Below are 20,298 nucleotides of genomic sequence, written 5' to 3' on the forward strand. Positions count from 1 at the left end.
AAAGGGAGCAAATGGGAAGGAATGATGCTCCCTGGAAGTTCCACGAATCGCAGATGTCTCAAAGCCTGTTCTCTGTCTCGGAACGATACGCTATCTACTGCTTTGAGTAGCTGCTAGATGACCTGAAGGCCTCGGCGTGAATTTTGAGAGCGGGGGACCCGTCAACCACGCACTGTAGTTGAGTCACCCACATGACCATACTGCTACTCGTGCGTCGCCCATCGCTATCTGTGAGCTCCACGAAGTAATTCTGCACTCTGATCATCCGAAGGTCTTACGCCTCCACGAACTATCTGCAAGCTGTCAACGATCTGTTACCTCGACTCCATCACGCTGTCCTGATCGTCAGCGCTCCCTTCATATGCGACTCCTCTCTTTCACACACCACCGTTCCCACGCCCTACTGCTCGTCGTTACAGCCTTGACCGAGTAATTGATACGATCATTATCTAATTCTCTGGCTTTTTCGTCGACCGAACCAAATTTTGCGTGGCTTAATTTGTCGCATGGAGGTCACGAGCCCCTTGACTCTTTTCCTCCGTTTGGCGTCACGCCATCTCTATTCCCCAAGTTTCTCAAACGTAGTTCCACGTAACGGAATCCGCCTCAGCCCACGCCATTCAACCCCCTGTGCTCCGATGCCCCAAATCCCGTTCGTCCAACCTGGAGCTCTGATACCAAAATTTTACGTACATTTCCTAATTTACTACACTACTGCAGATCACGGGAGTAGCACCACAGATATTCCTCCCAGCCATATCCTTGCTAGAGCGTGAGAGCACACAGAGAAATCAAAATCGCGTAAAAGTTTTTTTCTTTTTCTCACTCACTCCAACAAGCCCCATCTCCCTAGATGGATCTAGATGCCACATGTCATCATCCTAGGGCCTTTCCTAATGCATCTTTTCACCCCTCTCTTGGGATGCTTTAATTTCCTTTGCCCCTAGGCACATTGCTTGCATTAGGCCCTTAGCCTTAGATCCACCTAGTCTGGTGCTATCAGCCCTCACCTAGGACCTTGACATTAATTCCCTCCCGATCATTTACATGAAGCGCAAACAAATATATTACAAGCGTAGATCCTTAAGAGAAATGTCAACTGATTCTTCCGAGATCATGCTACCTCGGCTAGAGCGTAACACCTGCAGGTCCCAAATCCTTCATGTCGAAGGCCTCATGTAACTTGGCCTTCAATGCATCTAGCTCATAAGTGTTCTTGCTAGCCAATAGCATATCATCCACATAAAGTGCCAAGAGTATCGTAAAGTGTACAGGCAATGATCAATCTCACTTCTTCTGAAACCCTGGGACCGAATGAAAGCATCAAACTTCTCATATCATTCTCTATACACTTGCTTAAGGCCACAGAGACTCTTCTTTATCTTGCAAACCAAATGCTCTTTGTCCTTTTCTTCAAAGCCTTCCAACTGTACCATGTATATTTTCTCATGCAGATCTCCATGCAAGAAAGTTGTCTTGGCATCCATCTGCATAAGCTCCATATCCTCTGCTGCCACAAGTCCAAGTACGCATCTAAGTGTGATCATCTTCATAATTAGAGAGAAGGTCTCATCAAAATCCACACCCTTCTCTTGCTTGAACCCTTTACCAACCAAACCAGCCTTATACTAAGGCACATTATCACCTGTGACCTTCATCTTGTAGACCCATTTACGTGGCAATGCTTTCTTTCCATGAGGCAAAGAAACCAAGTCCCAAGTCTTATTCTTCATAAGTGAACTCATCTCTAATTGCATAGCATACTCCCACTTGCGCTGATCCCCGCGCATCATAGTCTTCCTTAGTAAGAAGGCTCCCCGCAATCAGTAAGCATCACATAGTCTGCCCCTTGAATAAATCTATCAGGCGGTCTAGAAACTCTAGCTGATCTTCTCAATGACATTTCAGCTTGCTTTCCCGCATGCATATCAGCCTTATTTGGCTCATTAATTCCACCAATAGATGTTCCATCATTTGCCCTTGATTGTGTAGCTATGGAGTATCTAGAGGCACCATTTCTTGCACATTCGATACATGGACAACTTGTTGTCTATCAACATATATCGGTGTTTCACATCCAAAAAAGTGATTCTCCTCATTTCCACGTCCCTCATGGGAGTCTTATGCATCTTCTTCTCATTGAAGACCACATCACGACTTCGTATGATCTTCTTTGCTTCTGGATCCCACAAACGATAGCCCATCTCTTCATTTTCACCATAACCCAAAAAGATGCATTTCCTAGACTTGGGATCTAGCCTCTTCAGAAGGTCGTTTGACAAATGTGCATATGTCTCACACCCAAATATGCACAAATGAGAGTAAAAAACTTCTTGCAACTCCATGCCTCTTCAGGAATACCACCATCAAAACTCTTACTAGATAATATATTGATCACATACACTGCAGTTTTCATTGCCTAGTCCAAAAACCACCAGAAAGATTTGCATGGAAAAGCATATATTGCAACATTTCCAGAATGGTGCGGTTCATCTTGGATTTTGCTCTAGTGTACCAGGGAACGTGAGCTCCCCCTTGATCCCATGTGTATCACAGAAATGCTGAAAGCCATGAGAGAGATACTCTCCACCGTTGTCAATCCGTAGACATTTAAGCGTTCTATCTGACTGATAACCTAAGCCACTCATTTCTGAAATACCTAAAGCATGTCGCTCTTCCGAGCCATAGCATAAACCCACACTTTCCTAGTTGCATCATCAATGAATGTCACATAGTATTTAGTCCCGCCTAATGACCGTGTAGGCATGGGACCACATACGTCTGAATACACCAAATTGTTGGAATCGGAGTCCTAGTGTGTGGTCCTAGAATCCTAGGAGTGTCCTACAGTTGTGTGAGTGTGAAGAGTCTTGAGGCCACTTGTGCCACCTCATGTGGTAGGTGTGATTCCTCCCCTAGATTATAGGATCTAGATTCTCTTGTGTGTGACCTTATCTATGAGGTGTCTGTGTGGGAAGATAAGGCTTGCCCAGCCTATAAAAGAGGCTATGTACTTGCTGTGATAACACAATCTATCAACATCAGTTCATGCCTCAGATCTTGTCTCTCACCCTCTCCCCATTTTTAACAGTTGGTATCAGAGCCATGTCTCCTCCTCCTTGGCCTCACTTGGAACCTGTCTACAATTGTTGATTGGTGAGCTGCTGGCTGAGAAGATGCCCACAACTGCTTAAGAACCGACAGCACTGCCATGAAGACATGTTGCAAGCGCAAGATCGCAGGAGTCACTCTATGGGCAAAGATCATAGTCATTCTTGAGTGTTGTTGCATCACACTAGCTGAGGCGTTACCTTCTTGAAGGATATAGCCGGCATACCGAGCAAGGAGTTTCTGTCCTGAAATAGCTCACGTTGATCGATGTGAGACCATAACCTTCTTCTGAAGAATCCTTTGCTTGAAAGCACTGTGAGTGTCTCTGTAGTGGCTCTTGTTGTCTACTGCACACAACAGTGTCAACAAGTACGCTTTCTTTACAGACATGCGCTGAATACGTCAAAGGTATCCTCAAGCTTCTGGGCGCATTCAGAAATGACCGATGGCAAAAGTACCAGGCAAATCGTTGAGCTTGGATTCGTTGTTTCAAATTCTCCTTCCTATCATGTCTAACCGCTCATTCTGCCCGCCATCCTGCGAATCTTCTACCCGCTCCTCTGCTCGTCATCTGCCCACACAACAGGCCTGATTTGTTGCTCCTACGCGCGCCATATAGCCTCTGATGCTGCTGCCCGTACACCTGCTGCTCCAGCCTGCTGAGTGCCCATACACCTGTTTCTCCATGGGATTGCTGCCAAGACCTGCCCGTACACCCACGCTGCTTCTAGTTGCTCACGCAGCTGCTCCTGCGCCACAAGAAGCTCTCACTCTAGGTGTATTCCTCCAATTTGTGCACAGAGCCCGTCTGACTTTTCAGCCATTCACAGAAGCCTCGCTGTTGTCTTCTATTGACCCTGAGCGTGATGGTCTCGACAATGGGATGATTTCGTACCAGTAGTCTATAAGCTGTTATGCGCTTTCTGGAAGATACACCACTGCCTTTATCTCCTCGATTTCTTTCTACCCATCACGTGCTTCATTTCAACAATGTCGTGGGAGTTCTCCAACAACATTTCGCTTATTGTTTTGGGATCCATGTCCACGATCTGAAATCTCTCTCAGGCAACAGCACGAAGGTAAAAATTGCAGATTTGCTCTTTCAGTTCGTGGGTTCACTCTTGCGGTCTAGATCTTGCTACAACCGGTACTATTCTGCAACAAATTGGGGCTTTTATGGTCTGAAGCTTCCCTAGTATTGCTAGAACACTATGCTCTAGGAAATTTTGAAAAGCCCCAATTTTCTGCAAGCCCTAATTTTGCAGCAACCATAACCCAAAAATTTAGGGCTTTTTTGTCCTATGTCTTCCTTTGGCATAATTGAAGCTTCTAACATGTAAAATTTGAGTAAACATTGTAAGGGATTTAGACACTGGCTGTAATAACAGCTAAGACCTTCCCACCAATGGATCGCATAAAAAACTCCTCGTTCATCGAGAAATTCTCAGGGAGCAATTTCCCAACTTGGCAGACGAAACTCCGGCTTCTTCTTATGCAAGAAGGGATATGGAATATCACCAATGGCAAGGAGCCAAAACCCCAAAGTGATGATGCTAGAATCAGTTGGTGGGAGAACCAAAATGATAAAGCAATCGCTATCATTGGCCTAGCTTTAGCTGACAACCTTATCCACCATGTGGATTTTGATAAGACTGCAAATGACGTTTGGGAAAAATTAGAGAATTTGTTTGGAAATAAGATCAATAATTCCAAAGTATTTCTCAAACAAAAACTCTTCAAGCTCAAGATGAAGGAAATTGAAACCCTAAATGAACACTTGAGCAATCTTGGGTCAATTCTCCAACAATTATCTGCCATCCGAGCCATTGTTGAAGATGATGATCAAGTTGCTGTACTTCTCTCAAGTATTGAAGACATTTCCAAGTACAATGAGATCCTTGTTGTCCTAAGAGTCAGCCGCAATATGAGCTTTAAGGGTATGGTAGCTCATCTCATTGATGAGGACCGTAGGCTTACAGAGAAAGCAGAATCTTCCTTCGAATTTGGCAAAGCATTCTTTCTCAAGAATAAGCCCAAGAAGAAAGGAAAACCTCTAAAATGTACTAACTGTCAGAAACTTGGCCATCCAGAGGATCGTTGCTTCAAGAAGATGGCAAAGGTACAAGCCAAAGAACATGCCAATCTGGTTGCGGAGCAGAGCGAGGACGAAGACGATGAAGCTACACCTTCTGGACCTGAGGAACAAGCCTGCACTGCTACTGTTTCTGGTCTATCCCTCCATGAGGTGATAGATGAAGAGTGGGCTTTCTAGAGTCATGTGTGTTAGGTACTCTGCCTTGGGTAGTCCCCCTAAAATGATGTAATAATATGTCATTTTGTGTGCCTTGTCCTATAAAAGGCTCCACTTATTTCCATGTACCCAGTTAGGAGACAGGGGGGTTGTTATGTCTTTCCTTTATCAGGCCTGGCCGAGTTCCAGGATGTTGGTGTACTCCCTAGACCTATGAGTTGGTCATGCATCCATGCTCAGATTTGAGTCTCTAATCACGTTGACACCTAAGCCATGAGAGTGCTTGGTTCAACCTCTGAATTATGCTCAGCTGTTAGCCTCTGAGATTGCCTGGGATGCATAGTCTGGATGAAGTCATAGTTTTTCACCCTAGCTCCGAAGGGGCGTTTGTTGGAATCGGAGTCCTAGTGTGTGGTCCTAGAGTCCTAGGAGTGTCCTACAGTTGTGTGAGTGTGAAGAGTCTTGAGGACACTTGTGCCACCTCATGTGGTAGGTGTGATTCCTCCCCTAGATTATAGGATCTAGATTCTCTTGTGTGTGACCTCATCTATGAGGTGTCTGTGTGGGAAGATAAGGCTTGCCCAGCCTATAAAAGAGGCTATGTACTTGCTGTGATAACACAATCTATCAACATCAGTTCATGCCTTAGATCTTGTCTCTCACCCTCTCCCCATTTTTAACACAAATCAAGCTTTTCAAGCTCTTTTTTTTCCCTTCTTTTATGGGCTGATTTAGTCTGCTTCCCATAGAGATAATGCTCACAAAATTCAAGTCTAAAAAACTCAAATGCGGTACATAACCCAAATGACATAAGAGTTTCATGAAAGAGAGAGAGAGGGAGAGAGAGGGAGAAAGAAAGAAAGATATATTAATGTCCACGAGAGGCCTCACGGGTCTACGGGACAAAGTACACAGAAAAGCGAACTAATACAAGCCTCGGTGGGCTGAAGCAAAGGGTACGCTACGACCCTTAATGAGTACTAATCTATGCCAACAGAATCATAATCATAGAAAAAAAAAGTCAACTACAACTGCAGAGTGGACCATATCAATCAATCTATTGAAGCGCTGGGACGAAACCGAAGCCTAGTACAGTGATGGCTCTCTGGTGGGCTGCGAAGATGTCTCGTATCTACGTCTGTCGAGCTATCTCGCTCTGCGGTGGGAGACGCAGTCTCCTCGCTCTCTAGACTCTCTGGGCTATGTCTAGGATGACCCCTCGTCTCTGCCGATCTCCCTTGAGGAAAGCTGTGATAGGTCGGACCTCAATAGAGTGTACTCTAGGGGCTCTCTGTCGCACATGTGGCCTCTGCGTCCCTCTCTCGGTGATACTGTGCCGGATGCTCGTCCAGATTGCTCTCATATTGGCTAGCTCCTCCTCCTCCACTCCACTGTGTCTTGGGACTGACTCAAATGTATAGAAGTCTGTGACGTGTCGATGTGCCCGCTCACCCTCTATGTCCTGCTACTCTCTGATCTGTCGTAGAAGCGTCTCCCTGTGTCGCCGCATCTCCATTAGATAAAGCCTAATACAAACCTGGTCATGAAAATAGATCAGTCGTGACAAAGGACCAAAGCCACTCCCCTCTAGGTAGAGACAGTGGTAGCATCCTCGAATCTCGTAGTAGGCTGGACAAACACAAAGAAAATGCTCCTGTCTCAACCGCCCCCAGCGTCCACAGCATGCAGACCCGATGCTCTCTGGGTATACCTGCTGCTCTCCCTACCTCAATCCTCAACTGGTGGGATGAAACCCGCATATGAACAATGGCAATCCTCAATGCATGGGAGACTCCTCTATCCTCGAGATACTAGGGTCTAATAATGAATCCCTCCTCTGATACTCTCAGGAAGTGGTCGCGATAAAGATGGGTCTTGGTGGGGAGCTCCTGGTCCTCCCCCCAAGTCCCAGATATGTAAAGCTAGAGGAGGTCTAACCGTATGATACGATTGATCTCATCTCGCCGGATCAACTCAGGAGGTGCATCCATGCTGTACTGAAAGGAGGGAAGCCTGTCTATCTGGATACCGTGCCTGGCAAGCCATGTAGATATGCATGCATACCATGCGTCTATCCCGCTCTCTGCGAGTTGTCTGGATGACTCTAGGGCCTATCTCGAAAGTCTCCAATAGAGTAAGCCCTAGACTCTGTGGATGAAAGTCATTGTTTGAAAGATGGCATCAACTTGGAGAGGTGTCATGGCGAACTCTACCTGTACTATCTCATGTGGAACTGAGGGCTTACATCGGATCCCATCGTCACCTGTAGCCGCTCGAAGCTCCTCCAATCTGTCCACGGAAGATCGCACCCCTTGAAAGGTGCTGAATACATGACAGTCGGCCGCACTAATGTGCCGAAAAGCCTTAGAGGCCAATCATTGCTGAGTGGTTATGAGCCTCATTGAGGAAGAGGATATTTGTACAACTCAGTATTGCCGATTGCTGATAGCAAGAGGATATTTATACAACTTAATCTTGCCACCAACCGAATTTGCTGCATTCGATTTTTTTGGGAAGCCGATGGAGGAGACGATGGAGAGGCCGAAGACTAAAAAATACGGAGCCTGTGTCAAATATCTCCTGGCAAGCTAAACGGAAGGGGTGGAGATAATCTCCCAGAAGTTTCGAAAGAAGATTGGAGTCAAGCCATCCTCACCTGGACACTGCATAAAAACTACAAGACTATTGTCGATACATGATCCCAAATTACATCCCTGGCCACAAGACCAACTAGGGTCATCCTCTCCGTCTGAAAGAGCTGGCTGTAAAACCATGTGGTCAGGTCCAAAATCCCCTGCCGGTCACTGTGCATGATGCCTTGCGAATCACGGAGACACTGCAGCTGTGTGCCTTCCGATCGGGGCCCAATGGTCTAAAAAAATTGCTTCGTCATCCTGTCCCCTTGTTGCACCCACCGGGCCCGAGAGAAGTGATAGGAGAACTCAACTCGCCGAATCTCTATGTCCTGAAGCTCAAGGCGAGCGCTCTCCTTTTCTTCCATAGGATGGACCAGCTTGTGAAAGTGAAGCTAGTGTTGAATACATGAGGTGCAAGTCGCTAAGCCACTGAGAACCTGGGTCCTGCTCCTCGAGCCACCCTATGGAGGCGAGGTCTCTCCTCAAAGCCCGTCACACTCCTGAAGAGTCCGCCGCCTAAGGGCGTGAGTCTGCAACTCCTCACTGCTCCTCTGAATCGCATCAGCCACCCACGCAGCCCAGCCCTCGCACTGTGTCATCTATGATTGCTCCCAAAACCTTGCCATGACCTGCTGGATCTCCTCGTCCTGCAAGACCTCCTTTGGAATGCAGACCCCCTTCTAGGGGAGACCTCGGCGGGGCTGATCTAAGTGAAGTACTACTGGAGAGTGGTCTGGCATCGTGGTACCTGCCAGAATCCCGGTGGAGCCGCCTCTGTGTAGTGCTCAGTCCCCAACATAGAAACGGTCTAGTCACTCAAGCAATCCATCATGTCTCCTCTGTCCAAAGAAGAAGAGGAGGCTGCAGCCTGCCAGGTGTCCTGCTGAAATTTGGCTCTCTCCACGGGTCTCTGCCACAGATCATGAAAATGAATTGCTCCCAGGTGCTATGCTCTGCTGCTGGCATCTCAGAGAAGGAGGCGCCACCCTGCTTGTCTTCCCCAAACTCCAGGTTGGTAAAGTCCCCTCCAACAATCCAAGAGTCTACATCCGGAAGACACTTTGACAACCTCCTCCAAAAGGCCGGGCAGTGATGTCTGCACGCTGGGGCATACACGTTCAGGATCCCAATCCTAGACTCTCCCGTCTGAACTCCCATCCAAACTGCTCGTCCTAGAATGAGCTCGCACTGATCGTAGACCTCCGGAGCGAAAGTCTATGAGACTGAGATGCACACCCCTCCGCTCCGTCCTACTGCGGGAGACCACTCCTCTGGACCTCTCCCTAGGAGAAGAAGGTGTCGGCGTTTGATATCTGATGCTAAAAACATGTGCTCCTGAATCAAAAGGATGTCCACTGCCCACCCTACCACTGACTCCTGCCGGAGTATCAAGTACTACGGATGGCTACGAGCACGATTGTGGCCCGTGCACGTTCCAACTCACTATGAGACTGAGATGCAGACCCCTCCGCTCCGTCCTACTGCGGGAGACCACTCCTCTGGACCTCTCCCTAGGAGAAGGTGGTGTCGTCGTCTGATATCTGATGCTAAAAACATGTGCTCCTGAATCAAAAGGATGTCCACTGCCCACCCTACCACTGACTCCTGCCAGAGTATCAAGTACTGCGGCTGGCTACCAGCACGGTCGTGGCCCGTGCACGTTCCAACTCACTATGGTCCAACTCATGAGAACAGGGGTGCCGAGAACAAGGCTCTCCTGCGGGTGGGTGCCTCTTCCAAAAAGATTGCCTTGCGTGACTTTACCGGTGGTTTGGAGAGCGAACAGTCCCTGTCTGTGCGACGACATACTAGGGTGGATATCGGCTCAATACCAATCTTCCATCCCCACTTCATTATGCACGAGACTTCCACCCCGAATAGTTCCGCACACTTCTGGAGGGGCCAGTAGTATGCCTGCTCTACCTTTGCCTCCAGTGGAATTCTGATAACTCCTACCGCCAAACCACACATCGGCTCCTCGTGCGTGAAGCTCAGCTGAAAGTTCACCTCCGTACGATGGCCATGCCAAAGGTCCAATCTCTGTGGCCCCATCCACTCGTCCATCATGCGTGAAATATGATCTCCAATAATAACATCAAACACCTCTGAAGACCACTTCTCCAACCCTATGGAGGCAAACTGAAATCTCCAAATGGGGTGTGTCTAAGAGCCCACTGCACTGATCAAACCCCCCTTCCAGGGCTGTAGGACCATGAGCGTTACCTCCAATGGCAGGGGATATGAGTCCGGAATCTCCAGATAGTTCCAGGGTCCTAACCTCCAGAAGTCCCGTGATAAGGGACGCCCAAATTGGAAGTTGGGAGCTGCTGATCGGGAGGACAAGCCCCATCCCTCAAGATCCCTCCCTGAATGGATCGACTACTGCGATGAGGAAGCAGAAGAGGGCGTCATCTTTCCCTTGCTTGCTAGCACGAGTGTCGAGGCGGAAGAACCTGCTGCGGAGGTGGAGAGGGGGGCGATGGGGGAGGAAGGGGAGCGGAGGGCGAAGGGAGGGGTGGGTGGTGAGAGTGATCATAGCAAGAGGGGCTTAGGGAGGGGAGGACGGGGGAACCCTGGAGGGGGAAAAGTGGAAAGGAAGAGGGGGAGGGATTTGGAGAGGGAGGAGGGGGAAGGATGACCACAAGCCCCTCTGCTGATCAAGCTTGCCGGGGCTCTAGATCCGCTCCTCCGCAGCGCTGTCGGGCTAGCATCCGCAGCTTCCGCCATCGCCGCATCTAGAGCTCCTACAGCTCGCTGCTAATGCAAGACCGAGTGCGGAGGCTAAACCTCCAAAACGGGAGGATCATCTGGCTGGGCAGTGGCTCCTTCCGCTGGGGGCGGTGGCTCCTGATGTTCCTCCCGGGCCTCTCGATCAACCATGTCCCTCTCTCTGCGTTTGGCCCTTGCCTATGGCGCTTGCGGGTCAGTTTGCTCGGTTTCTTTTTCTTTCTAACCTAGGTCCAATCCCCTTCTGAGGGGGTAACCCAAGGGGTTTGAGACTCCTGTTGCTCCTACCTAAGAGGGCGCTGGACTCGGGCCTGCTGACTCTACCTACTCTACGGGGGTGGGAGGGGAGGTACTCGGCCATGGCCACGGGAGCAATCTCTGGCTAAGTGACCCATTAGTCTACAACGGATACACTGGCCTGGTAGCCCAAAAATCTCCACTCGCTGGCAAAGTGTACCCCCTCCAAGGGAGAATCAACTCTGGGAGGACTCTGGGCTCTCCACCACGTCTGATCGTGGGGACCCGGTCATCTGCTACCACTACTGTAGCCGAATCTGGTGGAGACTTGAGCACTGTGCCAAATGCCCGACCAATGGAGGGGAGGATGGCTTTGTACTCCTTTGGGAGCCCTAGGAAGCGAAGCGTAACCGGGAAGCGGGGAACATGATGTGTCGTGTCCATGTCCTCCACTGTAAAGCCATGGTACCAAGGAAAGAGGTACACCAGATGCGGACCAAGGAGAATGGGCTCTCCTCCACAAGTGTCAAGGTTGTATCGAGGGAGCTCGACTAGATGAGGAAGATGCCTCTCCCACAGATGATGACCTCCTAAATGCAGTCGCCCTCTAGTGCCAAGCTTGCCTGGATCCACTCTCGCACCTGTCACCTTGTGGGTGTGAGGCCCACAATTCCGCCCACAATCGCCTTGTCTTGAAGGGACTGAACTGCTTGCTAAACCTGTTGTTTATCGGTTGGAGAAAGAAGGACCTTAACGGCTGTGGGATTCAAGGGTGCTGCCATAGAGCCCCTCTGGCCAAACCAAAGGTCACCACCAAGATCTTCTTCCTTCTTGACAAACACAAATGCTCCTACTACTGGTGAGGAAAGGAAGGAAAAGAGGGGGGAGGTGGGGCAATGGGGAACGGACAATGCAGGAGGGCAGAGGCAAAGAAGGGGGTTGAAAAGGAGAAGCGGGGGGAGCAAAACAAAGAAGCAACGGAGGAGGGGGGTCAAGAAGAGGACGAAAGAGAGGCAGAGGGGGAAGGAAGCACGGGGGGGGGGGACAAAGAGGAGGCAGGGGGGGCGAAAAAGGCGAAAAAGAAGGCCGGGTGAAGGTGTGGAGGGGCGGGAGGACGGTGAAAAGAAGGTGGGGAAAGAGAAGGAGATGGCGTCGGGCGGGGAGATGGAGCAGAAGGCGGAAGGGGAGGCGAAGGCGGGGAGAGATGGTGAGGCGATGGAAGGCGTCAGGAGGAGCTATGGAGGGGAGACGGGGCGGAGCGGTGATCGAGGCGAGGGCGGAGCGGCGGCCGAGGCGGAGTGGAGGCGAGACGGAATGACAGCCGAGGCGAGGGCGGAGGGGAGGTTGGAGGCGGGATGGCGATGGCGGGCAGCAGAAGCAGCCAGGCCCATCAAATGTAGGTTTCTTTTACAACGATGCCGAACAAAAAAAGTGCTTCCATGTATTAATGGCATGAATCACAGTTAGCAATTCTCTTTCATAGATTCCAAAGTATCTCTTGGCATCACGTTGTCTCCGACTTTCATACACCACTATATGATCATTCTAATGCAGTGCAGCCCCAACACATTCTCCACAAGCATCACAATCTACATCAAAAGACTTATACAGATCAGTACTACCAGAATTGGCTCTGTAGTCAATGTCTCTTTGAGTGTATTTAATGCTCTCTTCTGTGGAATATCCCATCTGAAAGCTGCATTTTTCTTACTCAAGTCATGAAGTGGAGCAACAACATCAGCAAAAAGCATGATGAATCTTCTGTAATAAGAACAAAGGTCCAAGAAACTACAGACTTCTTGCATAGTTTTCAGCTCTGGCCATTCCTGCATGGCTTCGACCTTCACAGGATCATCTGCATTCCATTCTTGGAAATCATGTGCCCCAAATAGTGGATATCTTCCAAGAAAAATTCACTTTTCTTGCTGTTAGCATAGAGTTGATTATTGCGCAGCTCTTGGAAGACAGTAGCAAGGTGTCCACGTGCTCTTCTTTGGACTTGAAAAAGACTATGATGTCATCAAAGAAGGTACCAGTGAATTGCTATAAGGACGGAAGATACAATCCATCATTCGATTAAAGGTAGCAAAGGGCATCACTAGATATTCGTACAGCCCAAATGTAGCGCGCAACGTTGTCTTATGCACATCCTGTGGCTGTATTCTGTCTTGGTAATAACCACTTTTCAAATCTATTCTCTTCAAAACTGAAGCTCCATTGAACTCATCAAGCACATCACCTATGCTTGGAATCGAGAATCTATTCTTGATGGTCATCTTGTTTAGTGCACGATAATCAATGCACATACGAAATGAACCATCTTTCTTCTGTATAATACATCATGATGTTTAAGAGGAAAAATGAAGAAATCCTCTTGATATACGTAACGTTATACATGGACACGAAGCTTCCCAATCAAGCGAGTAAAAAGCACAAGGTCCCCATGGAACCTCTGATCGTCATCTAGGGCCCTCCCAACTCTTCAATCTTTATTCCCATCCTCAGGGCTAATCTTCTGATATGAAGTTATCAATAGCCCCAGGATCAAAAGGATAAGCGCTTGCTAGTCTCTAATCTTGCCCCATGAAAACAACAATTCTCTTTCCTCTAGATTTGACACTCTTTCCAAAACATCAGAAATTCCACCCACCACCGGCCTAGGCAATACTTGGGGCTTACTTTGCTCCTTCGGGCCCAAAGGCCTCTCCGAGCACTCGGCAGCCACATGCTGCTCTTTACCACACCTGAAGCATCTGCCCTCTTTTCACATAGTAGCAATCTGTTTAAGAGTGAACTGCCTTTTCCTCTTATAGACTTTCTACGCTTGGTTTCCCCTCGGCTTCGGAGGGTGAAATTCCCTCCTTTGAGCCTTGGAAATTTCTTTTTTCCAAGGGCATCCCCTTTCATTACACGGTCAGTAATGCCAGGAAATTCCAGCTCAGCTGTAGGGGTTGGAGGCCTACCAAAGCTCCTCATTGGAAGAACTTTCAGATTTCTGCTGACTTGCAGAAAATTTTTTGGCAGAGGCTCTGGAAATCCCACCGGAATAGAAAAATCACTCTCTTCTTTTGGCTTTCTATTCATGGTGGGATAGCAGTGAACCAATAAAGATCCAGGTTCGGAGCTGACCCTTCTTGCCCTCGTTACCTTTCTGCTTTGGAGACAATACAACACTGCCTTTGGGATTGCAGACAAGCGAGAATCATATGGAAGGGGATGGCAAGACTTCTCAGCACTTTTATTCGCCTACCTTTCTACATGACCTGGGGATCAGTGGCTTGGCTCACTCTTTCAGGGCCCCAGGTCTTCTTTGAGAGACTTGACTCCTCTTGGGCTCTTCACATCCGACGACACCTTGTGGAGTCGTGCTCTCTAGAGGATGTTCCGGCCACTCTCTTCAAGGCTGCTCATTCCTCGGTTGACTCTCCTTGGGAGGTCTTAGCTAGCATTGCAACATGGCACATTTGGAGAGCCAGATCCACTGAGGCTTTGGAGGGTTCTCAGGTTCACCCTTCTTAGATCTTGGCCAGTACTTGGAAAGATACGGTACATACTCTGATGGCCATTTGGGCGACCATGCAGGGATCATCTCGAGCAGCCTCCTCCAGGAGAGTTACTTTTCTCAGAGATTGGAGAGACTCTCCCTTCTTTGATAAGACTTCTACAGGGTTGAGTTGGCATTTTCAGCCTCGGCCTTGGTTTCTTTCTACCTCATTCCTCTGAGGTGTTTTTATTACATGCTTGGCATGTTGTATTTCCGCACAGAGCTTGCTCTAGCGAGTTTCTTTCTTACTTAATAGAAGTCTCTTTTTTGCAAAAAAAAAAAAAAAACCATACACCATACATACCTTGATGGCCGTATGGACGAGTATGCAAGGAGACTCCTGTGCAACCTCAGCTAGGAGGGCTTCTTTCTTCAGGGGATGGAAGGATTCTCCTTTCTTCTCTGAGACTCCTACAGGGTTGAGGTGGCACTTTCAGCCTCATCCTTGGTTGTTTTCCACCTCATTTTGAGGGGGTTTATTTATCCTCATGATTTCATGATGCATACTGCTTTGAGCTTGCTCTCACGAGTTTTTTCTCTTACTTAATAGAAGTCTCTTTCTTGAAAAAAATGAAAAAAAAAAAAAGAAAATTCTTTTTTCTAAGACTAGGGAGTTGCTGATTTCTTCCTCTCTACTGTTCTGGCATATAGAGAAGGCATTGTAGTGGGATCCAGCACGTGCATCAAACTTGCCATAGAGGTTGCATGCATAATATACTGTATGCCTTTATGATGCTGGGTATTTACCATAGCATGTATGTTTGCAGTAAGACCAGCCCTTTACTTCCTTATTTGGGTCTTCTTAGGGGCCTTTTTAAAGGGTGCAATCTGCAAATATGCATCCCAAAACTTTTGGTTATAATTCTCCATTGTGTCCTCTGTAAGAATTCTCCTTGTTAGTCTGCATGCCCTCTTGCTGCCTGACCTGGCCAGTTTCTGCAATCCCCTCATGGGGTGAATGAGCGTCTTGTGAAGCCATCTCTGCAAACTTGACTTGAGACACATCAATTCTCACACAGTGAGTATGAAACCAATGCACACAGCCTTTTCTTTTCAAATTGAAAATGCCTCAACAAGAGGTGCATCGCATCCACAACTTAGTCCAGACTTGTGCCAATGGCTGCCAACTCAATGCATAAACCTTAAGTTTTCTTAGGCATCGACTGCTGTATTGCCCTACTATAACTCCTCTCAAAAATGCATTTTACTTCCCTTTTCTGCTCAAAGGCAATGCATATTTTTTTATTTGTCAACAAATCTATGATTCCCTTCTGGTTTCTGACGATAAGTACTGACAGTCTGCTCTCTAACAGGTGAAAACTGATAGGTAAGAACGATCTTTCTTTTTCCAACTGCTTAACTATGATCTGGTTAACTGGCCTGGTTAGCCCACGTAGTGTGGTTTAGTGCTATGCCACATCAGCCTGTAATGAGTGCCACGTCAACAGACTACATGCATTGCCACATTCACTGTGCACTGCCACCTGTCAGTACCACGTGTGTCCTGCATGCCACCTATACTCTACTACCACGTCACATGTCTGCGTGACTCAGGCGTGCATCTTGGTGGAGTAAACCCAACACAGGTTTTTTATGCATGGTCGTTGATGGGATATCTCAAGGTGTATGCCCCAGGCACACCTTGGTTTCTATGTGTGTGCTAGAGGCACAGTTAGGTGCCCATAAGCACTGTTAGGTGGTGGTAGAAGCCACATAGGATGATTGAGAGAATCTAGGAGCAAATTGAGGAGATGATTGTGAAGCTCAGAGGTCATCAGTGATGTCAATGATCATGTAAGAGGTGCCTACTTAAGGACCTCACCTTTCTTCATTCCATAAGCAAGAATTCTCAGTTTGTGTTCACTCCATGCTTTCCTTTCAGTTTACCAACATGGTATCAGAGCACTTTGATCCTCCTTGAGCCCACTTGTGCCACATCATCTTCTTCTTCTCCATCTTCTTCTTCTTCATCTTCACCATTTCTTCCCTTTCTTCCCAAATCTTGCTAAAGCTTGTTCTCCCTCAGTTCTCCGCCATTCTCCAAGCCCTTCTTGCGGAGATACCCCTCGTTTGGGCGAACTTCCACCTGCAAGCAATTGAAAAAAAAAACGTCTCTGCTGGCTGCCATTCTCCAAACAGCGCATTTTTTCGTCATTCTTCTATTGCAAAATACTCCCTACCTGCTGCACCATTGCTCGAGCCCTCTTAGGAGTAGATGGGCGACCTCGAGACGAACATTTTGAGTCACTTTGCAGCCCATTTGGTTCAGTAACGAAGGAGAAAACGTCAAAACACAGGTTCAGCCTGCAGCAACTCCCCCGGGCAATATCGCGCGCCATTTCGCCCAACCTCTGTGCTAGATCTTCTCTGGTATATGAGCTTTCTTTTGCTTCAGAAAGCCCTCTTTTCTTTGCTTTGAAGAGTGAGATACAAGCCCTCCAAGTTCAGGCCTCTGTTTTGGACAGTTTTGACAAGGTTGTGAGTGTGATGCTACATTAGATGCTACTTTAGCATTTCTGAGTTTTTAAAGTTTTGAAAAGCATCAGTACAACTGTGGCTACAACTTTCTTTTAAGTTGCTATACCTGGATTTGCTTGGAATACTTTCATTTAGTCACTTCTATGAAGCATGCAAGTGAAAACATCATTCATTTGTAGTATGGATTTTGGTTGCAAGCCTTTGCTACTCTAAATGCTTGTATTTTGAAGCTCTTCAACTCTTTCTACCCTTGTAAGAGAGTAGACACTGCCCATTCGGGGTTAGACCCTCTCATGGCTACCATCTTGAATATGGATAAGTTCAATGGTAAGGGCTTTCACACATGGCAGATGAAGGTTAAGTTTGCATTGATGAGGGAAAACCTCTAGGGGCTTGTCAAACCGGCTTCAACTTCTTCTTCAACAGCCTCCAATGCTGGAGAATCGTCAGCTCCGACACACCCGGCAAGAGATCCTGCTAGAGAGGAGAAAGCCTATGGCATCATTGCTCTTGCCTTAGGAGATGACTATATTCATCACATCTCTGATTTGGGGTCTCCTTCTGAAGCTTGGCAGAAGCTTGATATTATTTTTGGTGCTAGCTCTCACATCTCAAAATTGTCACTTAAGATTGCTTTCTTTGAATTGAAGATGGTTAGTGGCACTCCCTTGGCTACCCATGTCAATTACATGCTCAACTTGCTTCTATCAACTCTCCTATCACTACAGATGATGCAATGGCAGTGTTGCTCAAGAGTATGCCTGAAGACTATGATCATGTTGTTACCACTTTGAAAAATCTTCCTAATCCTAATCTTGAAGGTCTTATCTCTGCTCTTCAAGAAGAAGAAAGGCACATGGAACTCCGGAAAGGCAATGACACAGCCTATGCCATAAAAATCCAGAAGGGCAAGTTTTCAACTTGCAATCATTGTGGGAAGACTAATCACCTCTCAAGAGACTGCTTCAAGATCAATCCATGCAAACACTGTGGCAAAAACAATCATCATGAAAAGTTTTGTAGAGCCAAAAAGGAAGCAACTTCAAAGTCAAAAACTGCCAATCTACTTTCAGTTGATGTGCCTCCACAAGATGAGGCATCCTATGAAGATTATGCTTTTTGAATCATCTCCATGTATGCTCCAGATCTCTCTTTTGTTGAGTCAAGGTACTCAGCCTGGATAGTCCTCCAAAATGAATGAAATAAACTATTGTGTGTTTTATAAACACCTCTGGTCACCATATGATGTAGGCCATGTGTATGTGTTTTTGCTCCATGGTACCTCCTACAGACATTGTGTGCATGTACATGCAAGGGAGATAACCATTGGAAGGTCTTTTGTATCCCTTTTGTTTACTTCACACCCTTGGGAACCCCTTGCTAGCATGAGAACCTAACCATAGATTTTTATCCTTGACCACCATGAGATGGCATGAGAAACTATGAGACTAGATGTATCCTTGACATAGCCTAAGGCATTCCCTTGAGGGGGAGTATGATGGGATATCTCAAGGTGTATGCCCCAGGCATACCTTGGTTTCTATGTGTGTGTGCTAGAGGCACAGTTAGGTGCCCATAAGCACTGTTAGGTGGTGGTAGAAGCCACATAGGATGATTGAGAGAATCTAGGAGCAGATTGAGGAGATGATTGTGAAGCTCAGAGGTCATCAGTGATGTCAATGATCATGTAAGTAAGGACCTCACCTTTCTTCATTCCATAAGCAAGAATTCTCAGTTTGTGTTCGAACACTCCATGCTTTCCTTTCAGTTTAGCAACAGTCGTTGGGACCTTTGCAGTGCTGTCCATGATGCAACGCATGGTTTGAGGAGTTTGATGTTGGCTTCTAGGCGTCGTGACGGCAAGCTGATGCCCAACGGACGTGATTAATGTCAATCCTCTACGTGATAGAGGGGATGAAAGCATCGCAAGACCATTCGTTCTGCTTCTCCGTTATCCCGTTGATGCCTTTGTACCATTGTCATGAGACTCGAATAAAGAATGCAGGTCGATAAGCCCCGCTAATTCAGCGCTTTGCTTCATGCCAAAACAAAGGCATTTGACACGTTGGCGAACTCGAAACCACCACCAACTCGAAACCACCCTTACTCGCAAGTCGCAACGAAGATCACTGCTCTGTGCTTGCTCTACTTTGAATCGTGGATTTCAAAAACTAGTCCTCTGCTAATGCCCATGGTCGTTCGGCGTTTCTATTTCTTCCCTGATCGCATGAAAGGTAGGGAGCATAGCCGAACAATGCGCTGAATGTAAAATTCCTTTCACAGCAACATAATTTTGACGATGGCGTGGGACTTGCAATACTTGAGCACTCTCTTTCTCTCTGTCAACACACTCTCTCTCTTACTATCTCTCTCTCTATTTCCCTCTCTTTCTATCTCTCTATACCTCCTCCTCACTAAGGCATAGTTCACAGAAGGATTTCTCAAAGTGTGTTGAGATCTCCTTGCCTCGGAACTGGACTCAAGTATATCCATTACCTGAGATTCATGCAACGTCCTCAAGTACATTTTGGTATCTTTGTCTCCATCGACGGAGGCTTCAAAGATGGGTCTAGTGCTTCCTACTCCTCCTATGACTCCTTACTCTTCAGCCTTCCCAATCTCCTTGATCGTGAGTTTAGGTACTAATGGGGGTGCTAATCGAACTTCATGAATCTCCTCTTCCAGTTGGGACACCATCTCTTCAAAGACCACATCCCTGCTGACGAGAATGTGCTTCTTCACCAAATCGAAGAGACTCTTCACTAAATCCAACAAAGATACATTCGCGACTCTTGGAATCCAGCTTCGACCTCTCATCCTTGTGCACATGCCAAAAATCCTCAAATGCGAGATGGTAGGTTTCTTACAATAATAAGCTTCAGAAGCGGTCTTGTCTTTAATGGCCTTTGTCTTCGTCCTGTGTACATGTGGACGGCAATGTCCACAGCTTCACCCCAACAAGCTTTTGAGAGGTTCTTCCCCCTTAGCATGGTCAACCCCATCTCTATGATTGTCCATCGCTTCCTTTCAGCAACTCCATTTTGTTGTGATGTGCAGGCTGTAGTGAGCTATCTTTTGATTCCATGTTTCTTATAGAAAGCATTGAATTCTGTTGAAGTGAGCTTCCCCCCACGATCAATCTAGATGGCTTTTACACACTTCCCTATCTCCTTTTCTCCTTGGCCTTCCATTACTTGAATTTGTCACATGCTTGAGACTTCATGGCCAGGCAATATAACCAAACCATTCGGCTGTAATCATCAATAAAAGTAAAAGAATACCGAGAACCTACAAATGAGTTTGTAGACATAGGT

At 47.3% G+C, this 20,298-nt stretch overlaps 1 protein-coding gene across 1 annotated transcript in view; it reads right to left on the reverse strand.

Annotated features, from left to right (window-relative positions):
- The window catches only part of LOC147879602 (uncharacterized), a 48,821-nt gene that overhangs the window by 18,073 nt on the left and 10,450 nt on the right, over positions 1-20,298 (reverse strand). The gene's annotated exons all lie outside the window — the stretch shown is intronic.

Source organism: Dipteris shenzhenensis, chromosome 33 (genome assembly GCF_047967505.1).
Source record: "Dipteris shenzhenensis isolate YYH24624 ecotype China chromosome 33, Dip_SZ_1.0, whole genome shotgun sequence".
In the NCBI taxonomy this organism is placed as follows: domain Eukaryota; kingdom Viridiplantae; phylum Streptophyta; class Polypodiopsida; order Gleicheniales; family Dipteridaceae; genus Dipteris; species Dipteris shenzhenensis.